General features: G+C 40.7%; 1 protein-coding gene across 1 annotated transcript in view; it reads left to right on the top strand.

Moving 5' to 3' along the window:
- The window catches only part of arid3c (AT rich interactive domain 3C (BRIGHT-like)), a 72,952-nt gene that overhangs the window by 43,655 nt on the left and 14,907 nt on the right, over positions 1-14,390 (top strand). The gene's annotated exons all lie outside the window — the stretch shown is intronic.

Here is a 14,390-nt window from a genome sequence, read left to right as displayed (position 1 = left end):
GTTAAAGGATCTGTTGGCATATGTGTTAAGTAAAATCTACACATGGATTTGGCACAGTCGTTATAGCGAACAAACTTATTGATATACTGTCTTTAATTAGTTTTTGATCTATTCGTTGTTTTCAATTCTTAGATTGAAATGTTTTACCAGACAAGATAAGACCAGACTCCATTTGTTTAATAAGAAAGAACTGGAAATAAAACTAGTTAACATTTCATAGATTTCTGCTATTGTTATTTTTATTATTATTAATGTATTTTTTAGGAAAATATTTAATTACTTCTTCCACCAAAAATAAGTTATAATTGTTCACATTGGATAACAAAATGCAGTAATATTAAACTATTAACGTTTAGTTTACAGGTCACATCAGCCATAAGCTAAGAGGAGATTTATTAAAGTGGGAATCTCTAAATCAGAAAGTATATGTTTACAAACTTAAATGTGTTATAACACAAAGACGTATCTTTTCAATGACACAGTTCATACAAATATTAAAATAGTTGCCCCTGATCAGTGTTGATATTAAAAGTGATCAGTAATACATATTCAAGAAGAGTCAAGAATTCCCTGATAATGTGAATCAAAGGACAATAAGCGGCTGTCAACATGTTCCGCATGTTTAGCTTTGGAACACCAGTGCATGTCAACCTTTACCAGTGTGTTCTGTAAGTTCAGGTTTGGGGCGTAACAGGTTACATGTAACTAATTAATCAGTGATTAAGTCAGCAGAATAGAAAAAAAGATACAGATTACAGTTTCATTGCATGCCTTTAGAGAGCAAATAATGATCTGTTTTACCCATGCAGGATAAGAAAAAATAAACAAAGTCTAAAACCTTAAAGACTCCCAGCTATAAGAATACAAATATAAATGCTGAACATTTGTTAATGTTTAAAGTTTGTGTGGAAAAAAATGGTAATGTGAATATTAAGGGAGGAGCAGGATACAATGTTTCAATCCAATGTCAAATAAAGATCAATATAGTATAGACAGACATACGTCCTGAATTTTCTTATTGGTTCTCATTAAGGTTACTCCTTTATTTTAAATATATTTTTAGATTTCAGTAGGTGGCACCTGATTTATTAAACCAAACGTTTTAGATTTTAATTCCTCTATTTAAATCAACAGCATTTGTAAACTATACTATTCTGAAGCCTAGCCTGTAATTTAGGAGGGCTTTTGATCCTAAATATCTTCTTTTCTGAGGTCACATTGTTCTGTTTGACATAATACACTTAAACTAAAGACATTTATTGATTTTTATTTTCCCCTGTAATTTTTCATTTTGGGTCAAATGTTTAAGTAATCCAAACGTAGCAGAACGTAATCAGATTACATTACGAATTACATTTCAAAAGTATTCTTCCCAACCCTGTGTATCACATGAATCCTTCTTTATATTCTGATATTAACAAATGTGGTACAATGAGCACGATTAACAATTCATTTCAGGGGAATGAGTTAAATTGTGAGTATGTTCATTTTATACTTGTCTTTATAACTGCTGTATTTCCAGCTGCAGTTAACACTGTACACTTCGATGTTTGACACATTACCGTTTATGGAAATCCCAAAAAGCAAGTCCCGTCGGAGCGGAGTCCAGCTGTGTGTGGTGACAGCTGCAGAAAGCACACGTTGACGAAGTAATGATGTAGTTGGGCGGTCACTTGGGTTTAGAGACAGTATGGATTGTTGTTGGAGCGTTCAATTAGAGATTGATTTTGGACTTAGAGTAGAGAGACATTGTCAGTGCAGAGCAGATCAGCGGCAGCCTATCTTCACCTCTCGCCTCTGACAACTGTGACTGCTCAAATATCCCAATCAATGTTTCTTGAAAACATCACTGTCATTCTGCGGGGACAAAGAGATGTCAGCCAGGCTGGCTCTCTAAGTAGAGATCCCAGTGAAAAGTAAATCCGGACCAAGAGGTTTGGGCTTTCCTCTGAGCTGGACTGTCATTGTATGGCTTGGCCAGCTTTGAGTTCAGCATGCACATGGAGCGTTTATGATTTTTGGCTCACAGCGCAGGTTGCAGTTGTAACTAAACTTCCAATAAAAAAGCTCTCCGAGGCTATACTACGCTTTCTCTGTGATACTTTTATAAAAGAGTCCTTGAATTGTCCTTTCCCGATGTTTAAAGAAGAAAATAACACAAGCCATCACTATGTAAAAATATCTAAGCAGGTACACTAAGTACCATGAAACCACACCCAAATGCCCAGAGTGACTATAGCCATACAACATGTGCAAGTAACAATGATAGTAATACAAATAATGAAATAATTGAATAAATAACGGGCCTTTGGCTGTTTTGGATATTGAGAAGTTAAACTAGCGAGTCTTCAAACTTCCTCCTAAGTAAAAAATATATCATTTGTATAATGGCCTTCCAAAGTAACACGAGTGGTTTCTCATCTGGCACTCGGTCAGCAGAATGACTTTTTTTCCTGTTTGTCAAAAGATCAATTAGTCATTCATCATTGATATCTGATTAATGTTTAATGGGAAAATGTGAGAAAAGGAGTTTTACAACCTCTCAAATATGGAGATTCCATGCAGCTTACTCTCTGTTTTAAATCCTATCAGAGTGAATGTTACCTTTCCTGAATGACAAACATCTTGACCACTGGACAGCAGGCAGCCCAATGAGGAGAGCAACATCAGCCATAAACCTTCAGAGCTTAGGCTCCATGCGCACTGTTCACCTGATATAAGCTTAGCCCGCTCAAACATAGCTCACTAAAAACTGCCGAATATAAGCAGAGCGCTTCTGATACCAAAATAATTTCATCAGTCTCAACAATTCCAACATCAGCATTATCCCCTGTCCACATGTATAAATCCACACAAATACCAATAAGTAGTATTAGTATGAACATCTTCGAATGAATTAAGCTCTATGCAATATATGCTCCTCACATCTATCACTGGGCATATCACCATTCAAAGATGTTGGAAATCATTTGAACAAACGCCACACTCCCCAACACAGGGAAACTTCAATTGATCATTTTTATAGTATTAAGCGTAAAAACAAATAATCACTTTGGAAAATTATGGCATACGTTTTAAAATGTTTAATAATACATGATCCACGTCTTTCAGTCAGGACCGGTGGTCTCTGCGAACGGCTGAATGTTGTGCCACGTCAAATGTCGCCATTCCAGGGTTCATGTGATTACACCCTATAAAGCACAATTATGCATATGATATTGCATTTCTGCTAAGGGTGCTTTAACACTATTCACTGGCACTCTAGAAACAAGAGGACCCCTTCAGTCTGCTTATTCAAAGACGCTGTTGCAGATCTATTAAACCTTTAAAAAAACATGGCAGACTGCTCGTCATTGATTTCTCTTCTGCCTTTAATTGTATTCAGCCATTCAGTCCTCGCACATAGGCTGCAGTCAAATGTTCACATGGACTTTCATATTGTTTGTTTGTTAATTGATTTTTACAAACCGAAACAGAGTCAATGGTGAATAAATGATTCTCTGTCTAGCACACGCTAGTCTTCCTAATGTTCTCATCATCGCTTCCCCACTATTTCTCTCATACACCAACGACTGTCTGACTTCGTGCACAGGCAAGTTTGCAGAGAAATGCGTGCAGTGTTCTATAACCTAATACACTAGAGTCTGCTTACAGGTTATGTCTAGTATCCAGTTTCTGAAGGAGGTGTTGGTGTGGCTAATTATTGAACTATGAAGGGATTAAAAGAAGGAATGAAGGATAGAGTTAAATCCAGTTACAGAACCACTTCCTGCTTCAACAGCGACCTACTTTTCTTACTGTTGTTGTGTCCACAGTTTTAACTTCAGATAAACAGGTTTAGATCATGTTGGTAGACTGTTGCTTTGGTCTGACTGCATATGTTTCAGTCTAGCATTGTCAGGGATTCACCAAACACCAGTAGCAATACAGTGGTGCAGAAATGAGTCCTAAAACCCCGAAAATGAGTTAGCATTTTACCCTTCTGGTCCCCTCGTCTCGAAGTCAACAATTTGTTTAATATGTTTTTGGATTAGCAATTGAAATGAGGACTGTGGTAAAAACTGGGTTAGGGTTTAGTGCAGAAGTGGCACACTTATGTGACAAACAAATCAACGTCTGGGTTAAAAATAACTACATTGTTGAGTATGGCATTCATGTGATGACTAAAACAATTACATATATCACACATAATGTACATGCAAATAGATTTTGTTGGATATACATGAATCACAGTGGATTACTTGTTGTAGATATACAATATTCAATTCATCAGTAAATACCCCACTGGTGAATGTTGTGAAGCTTCACTAAACGCCATCACGCCGAACACTAGCCACCTTTAGCTTAGCGATGGTGATGTTTCGCCATGTGACCGTGTTGAACCTTTTGTTTATAGCCTAGCATTAGCGTTTCCTTTGGGTGATTGCATTTATGCTACAATAATCATAAAGTTGTGGAAATTATACTGCTTTTAAATCATGTAAGTATCATAGCCGTGCCACAGATCTTGATTTTGGTAATATTCCAAAATCCAATGGAAAAATCCCATTGCTTTTAGTCAAAGAAGCACTTGAGAAGCTAACTGTAGGCCGACAGAGATACGTCATCACTGCACTAGTCCTTAATGGCCAGATTTCAAATATTAGGTCTGACTTTCTACATCAATTTCGTTTCTCTGTTGATGTCATTGTTTAAATTCAGATTAAGATAAGATGGGCCTTTATTAATCATCACTATCATTATGCTGTCCTCGTGCTGCGTTCTCTAGCTTGCAGAACTAGACAGCTAGCTAACAATTTGTCATCTAATAAATATAGTTGATGAACTCAAGCGAGGCAAGAAGTGTTGGTTTTCTTCCGTTTACTTTGTTCACCAAGCAAGTATTTATAAAGGACATGGATATTCTTTTTTGTAAAACTGAAACAAACAGAAACAAAGGGATACATAAATCTCACGAAGATAATATTACAGTACATAGCAGGTAGCATGATACCACGAGAGCTAGCATGGCAAGTGACAAATTATCCTAGAGATGTAGAGACACAAATTCAACATAAACTCTTAATTATCTACATGGCATTGAATGTGGTAACAAAGAATAGGCACTTACAGACTAATAATGTCCAAAGCTCGCGCGTTAAAGGTAAGTCTTTGAAGAGGAAATGTAAATAGTATTGTCCGCTAGGTGGCAGTATTTCCCCACATATAATATGCAAGCTACCAAAGCTTAAGGAGGGCAGAACACTCCCCGCTTGGCATAATAATATTATGTCACTACAAATTTACTTAAACAGAAATCACACAAAGTTCTGTCGGCACACAACAAACATTTCTCTAACTATTCTGAGAGAAGAACAACTATTTCTGAGGTAGGTCTCAGAAGCACTTTAACAGTCCCTTCTTTTGCTATTTTGACCTCCACCTTCCGGATCCTCTTGTCCCTGCTTGGCAGAGTGTTGACAACCACTCCCACAGGCCAGTCGTTTCTGTGGGCTTGGCTGTCCTTGAGCAGGACGACGTCGCCGACCTTGACGTTTGGCCTTTCATCGGTCCACTTTCTGCGGCCCTGCAGAGTGGACAAGTAGTCCCTTCTCCATCTCTTCCAAAAGGTGTTTGCAAGGCACTGGACGTGTTTCCATTGTTTACCATGCAGGTCAGCCATCTGGAAGCTCCCAGAGGGAGCGGAGACAGTGCTCATCTTCTGGGTTAGTAGCATCGCTGGGGTGAGGACTGTCGGCATGTCAGGGTCGGAGGACACAGGCACCAGGGGTCTGGCATTCATGATGGCCATTACCTCGGCCATGAGAGTGCTCAGTACCTCGTGTGTGAGGCGGGTGTATCCGGTCTGAAGCAGCATGGCATCCAGAATGCGCCTGGCGACGCCAATAAGCCTCTCCCATGCACCCCCCATATGTGATGAGTGTGGTGGGTTGAATACCCATGAGCACCCCTTACTTTGGAGGTATGTTGTTATGGTTGTGTCTTCCGTGTTAATGCCCAGCTCTTTACAGGCTCCAACAAAGTTAGTCCCCCTGTCAGAGCGGAGAAGTCTGGCTGGACCACGGATGGCGAAAAATCTTCTGAGTGCATTGATGAAGCTGTCGGTTGACATGGATTCAATGAGCTCGAGGTGGACAGCTCTGGTTGACATGCAGGTAAAGATCACTGCCCAGCGTTTACTGTCTACACTTCCTCCTCTTGTTCTCCGTGTCATGATGGCCCATGGCCCATGGCCCGAGGACATCAAGGCCCACATTGGTGAATGGAGGCTCTGGTGTGAGTCTGTCGGCAGGCAGGTCCGCCATCTTCTGGTTCTGTAGCTGCCCGCGTAGCACCACAAACTGTCTTGCATCAGAGCCATATACTGCTTCACCTTTCTCAGCAGCGCGTCTCATGCAGTAGATAGCAATGGCGGGTGACGGGGTGTTTCCGAATACATGGACTTTCATCCTGTACTCCACCACTTTCTTGTCTAAATCATTGTCCTCATACCAGAGGTAGCGGAGGTAGTCTCTATGATCACATCTGACCACAAAGCAGTAAAACCTTTGCTGCACATCTGCTGTAACAGCGACAGGCTCTTTACGGAACCGTAGAAGCACGGCCAGCAGCGTGTTGTTTAAGTCTGGGCCGCTGAGGAGTACATCATTCAAGGAGACGCCTTCACATTCAGCGCTTGAATCAAACGCTACTCTTATTTGACCCGGCTTCTTTGGGTGGTAAACACAGAATGAGGGGAGGTACCAGTGTTCTTTACCTGCCTCCAGTGGTGGTGCATGTTCAGCTTGGTCGTTGTCCAGCATTTTCTGCATAAACTCTGTGTAGTGGCTTTTCATCTCTGGCTTTTTCTCTAGTGTTCTCCTCAGTGACCCAAGACGCTTGACTGCTTGTTCCCGGTTGCTTGGGAGAGGTTGCCGTGGCGACCGGAACGGCAGCGGTGCTACCCAGCTGTGGCCGTCGTCCTGGTAGACCTCTCTGTCCATGACGGTCAGGAATGCTTTGTCATCCATTGACGGAGCCGGTTTGTTGTCGTCTCTGGAGCTCTCGAACACTGAGAGGCGGAGGCTGTCTGTGCTCGCTGCCCAGCCTGCCTCTTCATCACAGGGGAGTGAGGGAGGGTTGTGTCGATGCGGTGTGTTGCTGTAGCCTTCCTTCACCTGGATGTTATTTGGACAGGGATGGAGAAAAGACGTTCGGCCATTTTGTAGCACATTGGCTTTGTACACGTTGACTTCAGCTGGTTTGTGGGCTGTCCCCAGGCAGACGTCACCCACGATGACCCAGCCCAGGTCGAGCCGTTGTGCATAAGGAGCGTTGTGTGCCCGTTGATTTGCTCACGCACCTTATGCACTCTGAGGATGTCTCTTCCCAGGAGCAGGAGGATGGGTGCGTTTGGGTCCACATCTAGAATCCTGTGCGCCACTCGCTGCAGGTGGGGGTGGTGCTTTGCAATATCTGGAGATGGAATTTCAGATCTATCATCTGGCACCATGTCACATTCGATGAGCGTGGAGAGGGGGAGTTGTAGTTTCCCATCCATCGACTCAAGCGTGAAGTTGTTGACTCGTCTGCCGGAGGTCTCTGTTGTCCCCGCACAGGTCTTCAGTGTGTATGGGGCTGGACTGGCTTTGAGACCAAAGAGATTGAAGAACTCTGTCTTTGCGAGTGACTTGTTACTCTGTTCGTCCAGCACTGCATACATCTTCACAGCTTTCTCTTTTCTCCCAGCAGGATAGGCTTTAACCAGGCAGATCTTGGCACATGAGCGTGGGCTGTCTGCGTTGCCGCAAATCTCTGTGCACTTGGAAGTGACTCTGGGCGTGTCCTCATCCGGCTCCCCGCTTTCCTCCTTCTCCGTGACGGCACTGTCGTTGAAGACATGAGGGCCTGGGTGTAGAGCCGCGATGTGGCGGCATCATTGGAGACTTATATGGAGAAGGTTCTTCTTGCTTTACCTTGCTGATGAGTGGCGTGGGGCTATGATGAGCAGCTGGCGCGGCTGCATGTGCGGCTGGTCTGTAGGAGTGCAGTGGAGCATGTGTTGGCGGTGGTGGTTGTCTGCCAAACATAGCTGAGTCCTGCTGAGTGCTTCTAAGGCGTTTAAAGGCTTTCCCGGGACGTATGGCTCATGATGTTTCTCCCCGCTTTCAACCTCCTCTTCCTCGTAGGCTGCAGCTTCTGCCTCAGCGGCGGCGGCCATCTTTTGAATGGTGAGAACGTGGAGACTGGCTTCGAGCTCAGCTTTCTGCCTCATCATTGTTGCTTCTCTCTCCGCAAAGGTCAGCTGGGCCTGTGCAGCTTTTGACTTGGCGCTTGCTCTGATAGCTGCTGACGTTGCGGAGAATCCGTTGGACTTCTTGGACACCTGTGACCGGGAGTCGGGTGTTCGGAATGGTTCTTGGTTTTGGGTTGCCTCATTGCCGTTTTCTAGTAGCTCCAGAGCGGCAGCACCTTGTGCTTGTCCGGTGGCGTCACCCTCTGCTCCGCCCGCATGAAGCATCGTGGTCTTCTAAGGCTACCTTCTGTGCTTGAACTCGCCGCGCTGTAGTCTTTTTACTATGCTGTCCTCGTGCTGCGTTCTCTAGCTTGCAGAACTAGACAGCTAGCTAACAATTTGTCGTCTAATAAATATAGTTGATGAACTCAAGCGAGGCAAGAAGTGTTGGTTTTCTTCCGTTTACTTTGTTCACCAAGCAAGTATTTATAAAGGACATGGATATTCTTTTTTGTAAAACTGAAACAAACAGAAACAAAGGATACATAAATCTCACGAAGATAATATTACAGTACATAGCAGGTAGCATGATACCACGAGAGCTAGCATGGCTAAGTGACAAATTATCCTAGAGATGTAGAGACATACATTCAACATAAACTCTTAATTGTCTACATGGCATTGAATGTGGTAACAAAGAATAGGCACTTACAGACTAATAATGTCCAAAGCTCGCGCGTTAAAGGTAAGTCTTTGAAGAGGAATCCGGCAGAAACTGTACCCGTATGATCTCCTAACTCAAGTCAACTCGACAATGAAAAAGAAAGTAAACCTGCGCGACTTTGTAAATAGTATTGTCCGCTAGGTGGCAGTATTTCCCCACATATAATACGCAAGCTACCAAATGCTTAAGGAGGGCAGAACAATCAATTTCATTTATTCAGTCATGTATGGACACTTTGATCCCTGGAATTATGTTGCCTTCAAATGAAAATGAAAGCAATGACTTCCTGTTATATAAATTAAAGTTTGGGGAAAAGACAGAGGTGGTATCATATCATATATAAAAATAAAGCTGTGTTCAGTGCAGACTAGTGTCTCACTTTCTGTTCTTTCCCCTCAATAGAGATATGTTCTCTTGTCAAAGGGACCTTTATGGCTTGAATCGTGCAGCAGATGGTCAGAACACCTTTGTGATGTTTTTTCAGTCTGTGAAGCAGAGACATGGGATCCTCACTGAGAGATTCCATCAAAAGTGGAGCAGACAATGGCTGTGATGGCCTCCTTTGTGTGTTGATAAATACCCACGGTGATTTACTGTTGCCCTGGGGCTGTGGTTATTAATTGATTATTATCTCTGAGGACTTACCATCAGCACTTTTTGTCAAATAAGTCAACTTTTGTCCCCCACCTAATTGCTTAGGAATACTATGTGGCAAAAGAAAAGGCTACTTGAGAGTTACTTTAAAAAATGGCTGAGTCTTCGATCGCTGTGACACTAAATATTCCTCCTTACTTTGCTCCTGCCTTCACCTTTGAGTCGCCTTTCTTTATTGGATGTTTTACTCGTTAGTGCAGTCTTCTTAGAGCGGACACACACTGATAAAACTGAAACGTTGACTTTAATTAAATATATAATGTTAACAGATTTCCCATAACTGTATTAGGTTATTTGAAAGCAATAATAACAAGTAAAACAAATATCTATTAGGTTCAACTTAATATTATTGCTTTCAACTAAGCTAATACAGTTATGTGAAATCTGTTGACATAATCCACCAAATTAAAGTCAGGGGGAAACTAAACTAAGGCCTGGCTCATGTTCTGTCATAATAACTGTTTATTTAAGTAAATTATTGACAAAATATGCTATTTCCCATACAGGTTGACACAGGTGATAACCCTGAGTACGCACTCTCCTCTACACTGCGCACTTCCTTGTTTTTGATTGCCATGCTTCATTTAACGAGACAGTTTTTTCCACTTTGTTGTTTGGCTTTCATATTTGGTAATCCTCTTAAAAACATACTTGAGATCCTGGAAGCAGTTATTTTCCTGACACCATTGACTCTGAATCACACAAACAGAAGGCAAAAGAAGCATCTTCTATTTTAAGCTAGCAGTTAGCTCTTTTCCGTTGAAGGACATAAGGTTAAATCTGCAAATATTTCTACCAGCGGTTTGTTTCATAATAATAATTCAATAAAGCTGGGGGGTACCATGGTGTTTCAACTTGAGTTTTTCTTTTAAACTCAGACTGCCAAATTGGAAGATAATACACATTTTGGAGCTGAACCATATACTCTATTGTTATGAATATTAGGATTTGATATCATATCACTCAAAGGGTCTAAGGACATGGTGTTTCGCATGCTGTACGGACTGCAAAGATCCTCTGGGCAAAATTATATTAATAGACTATTAAAAAAACTATTGATTGATGGATTATAGAGATTGTAATATTGTTATACCGTAGTATTTCCTGGTTACAGGAGGTATTTTGATTTATTTCTTATTTTATGAAATAACCAGCCTGTACAAGCTGTTCTATTATTTGCCCCACTAAATAAATTGAAATGTTGACTTTAATTTAATGTATCGTATCAACAAATTTCAACTTAGTAAGCAATAATATTGAACCTAATGTTTAATTTCTTTAAAATTAATATTATTGCTAACTTACTATTAACTAACTTAATAAAGTTACGTGAAATCTGTTGACCGAATACATCTAATCAAAATAAACCTTTGAGTTTTTTCAGTGCATTACCCTCTTCTTTTCACATAACTCATGGATAGTTTTATCTTCAGATAGCACCGGCAGACTACAGTACAAAAATGTTGTAATGTCGATATCAAGGTATAAGATTATGGTATTACATTTGTTATCCATGTCGCCTTACCTAATGGTGACGTTACAATGAGAGACTGTAAGATCTGGCAACACAATATTTATCAGCCAAGAGCAATTACATTACCACTTCCAAAAGCATGAATCCAGAATCACATTAATAATTAAATAACTCAATAAAACCACACTTTTATTGAGTTTGTGATCTGTCTCCTTATAGATATACTGTATTGCTATGTAGAAGTTGTGAGAAGATGAACTACATGTTGTCTTTACAGTCCGCTACAGGTCCACATTATGATAAATTAATTTAAATTGCATTATTGATCTGAGTTTAACCTTAAAGCAAATTGTTGTATTGGTAGTTAAATAACAAAACAGCTTACAGGCATTACAATCACCAGTTGTCCTTCGGTTAATCTCAATATTTATGAGCACTGTAAGAACTATAGTTTTAAATATCCTTAATGTAGTTTATCCAAGTCAAAATTGTAATTTCTTTATTCCCATTTACTTGCAAACCCAGTCTCGGCTTTACCTTGTGTTTGTGCTCATTAACACATGTTAGCATGCTAACACACTGGAGCATGATGGGTAACATGGTAAATAAAGCCGCTTTAACACAATCCTTTTTTCTTTATAAGAGGTATCCTTCTCTGATACACAGACAGTACTCAAGTGTTTTTTGCTTTGGATTTTTTATGGAATTTATTGAAAAATGGCAATGTGTGGTAGGTTGTGTGCTCCCCCCTCCTCCTCATCTTAATTTCGGCAGTTGAGCAGAGCTAGATAAACAGTTGGTTTCCCCTGTGACGCTGCATTAATCGTTCATTTCATGGGTTAAAAGAGCAAAGTCAATGAGGAGGAGAAATTCTCATCCCATTATCGGGTGGGGTGCAAAGTGAGCGCATCAGCGATGAAGCCAAGCATAAAGATGATTACTGCACTACCAGAGCCCCTGATGCTCCACATTGTTCCAATTACAAACTCCTCTTGTCTTTGCAGCTGAGGGATTAACTGAAGACCACTGTTAGACTCTGCAAAGTGGATTTCTCCCACCTTGTCCACCATTGCTCATTGTAATAATGATACATGACCTGATGAGATAGTTTGTGCTGACAAAAGGCCTCCATCCTCACTCTTTTATGCCTTATATCTCTTTCAGGGAATCAGAGAGACAAATACATCACCCTGGGTATTGAAAGCACATAAATCTTGTTTTAAGAGGCTTGTCTCTCCTCAGATTCTGTCCGACAAAGGCTGAGCTTTTATTTATTACCTCAATCCTTGTTTGGTTGGCTATTGTGTCTTCAACAAAATAATAGTTTTATAGATCAGCATGGATGCACATTATAATCAGCGGTAATAAAGATAGAGCTGTAGAAGGGCAGAGGAGGAGACGATGTACTTCTGCTTTGGTTTTGTATCGTGTTATTTTACTGTCAATTTTCCCTGATAATAATCACACTTCATACAGACCCTAGGAGAACTACAATTGTGTTTTCATACCACATTATCAACCACCAATTTTACACGTAACACAAAAAATATATTTGTTAATCACACTCTATGCATTCATTCAGTTAACCCTTGGATTATGGCAGGGGTACGACTTCCTTTATTGTCAAAATATAATTTACTCTAGTGATACAAATACTGCAATCATTTCCACATGAATGGTAGGCTCATGAGTATGGTGGCCAACAGCTGCAAACATGTTACCGTCACGGTCACTGGAGACTTACCTAAAATGTATGTTCTATTATACTTACAATGTGATCACGTGATTCCTTCCGATAACATTGCAGATCTGCTGTAAGCTAGCTAGCTAACCTGGTCATTTCCAATGTACTCTGAAACACTTACAGTTATGAAACAGACTAACTCTGCCAACAGTGACCGTTATAATCCCTGAATTTCAACGCTCCGCTCCCAGCTGTGTGCATCCCTTTTTAGTGTCCCCAGGTTGCCGTTGTGTTTTGAGCTCCTTACAGCATTTTGTTTATGCAGCGCTGTCAGTAAACGCTGTGCATGTTTTGTCAATTGTTGTATTGAGTTTGCACCTGTTGGCCACCGTACATAAGATCTGCGCAATCACACTTGTGCAATTTGCTAAACACATTATTGTTATAACTGGCTGCTGCCTCGATTACTTTTATAATGCTGCTACATATTTTTACTTGGATACCTACATTTTGCCTTGGATGCGCATGTATTTGATATTTTATGTGCTTTACTTTTTTTTAATAAGGATTTTGGATCATGAAGATTGGATTAGTCCCTTTGCATTCTGTATCCCTTTTTTCAGACAAACTCATACGCCTCATGCCTGTTATGAAGGATCATCCATACTGTAACCTGCTGAAATCATTTTTTGTCTCAATCAAGCCTCTCTGGCACTTTCCTCTCCAAAGAGTGATGTGGAGGCAGTGCAGCTTCAGATTTACTGCCGGTATTGTCTCGTGAGAGAAGGGGAACATCAATCTTTTGTTTTAATAGTGTCTCATTCGTTCACATGCCAGCACCGCGAAATGAAGCCGTAATTACTGGCCTTAATTGATGTGGTTTTACCACCTCAGACGATACTTCAGAGCTCTCCTCCCCCCTCACTGTAAAGGCCCCACTGCTGTTGTTTGCACTATATTTCTGCCTCTATTGATTGCTATTATGGTAAATCCGATGGGCACAATGGAACTCTATCAGCAAAATGCAGGTTAATTATCTCAGGGTCAACCACTTTGGAATGTTCACAAAGAGCCGGTCGTTCTCTCTTTATTGCCTCACATTAAATTGCAAATACTAATTATTGTCTGAGCCTCTTTTTTCTGCTAATAAGGGGACAGGTTGGCAGTCATTAATGGAAGATTACCTTCCGTTTTCTACGGATAGTTTTTGTGAGTTTTAAACAGGCTTGAACAGACTCATTTATCCGTGGTGCTGTTGTTCTTCCTTTAACCTTGTTTGTTATTTTATCTTTATTTAATGTCTGATATCTACTGTGTTATATAAAAATACAGAACATTTCCTGGGAGCATCAGGAACTTATGTCCCTTTTAAGATTGATGTGTTGCATAATTAAGTGAGATTATATCTGCACAGTTTTTCTCAAGAGATCATTCCTGCATGTCGTTCTAATGAAGCATTTATAATCGATAAAGCCTTTCCAGTGGATGCACATATAAGATATTAGAAACTTTTTGTGAAAGTTATATTTCCTGGTGTTAACAGAGCTGTCAGAAATGTGACTGGCTCGAGATAAATTGGCCTTATAAGAAGGTGCATAAGCCTATTGACGGGAGGAACCAAAGTTAATGGAATTGATTG

The sequence above is a fragment of the Eleginops maclovinus genome, chromosome 12 (assembly GCF_036324505.1).
Source record: "Eleginops maclovinus isolate JMC-PN-2008 ecotype Puerto Natales chromosome 12, JC_Emac_rtc_rv5, whole genome shotgun sequence".
Lineage (NCBI taxonomy): Eukaryota > Metazoa > Chordata > Actinopteri > Perciformes > Eleginopidae > Eleginops > Eleginops maclovinus.
This window is presented reverse-complemented; position numbering and strand designations above follow the sequence as displayed.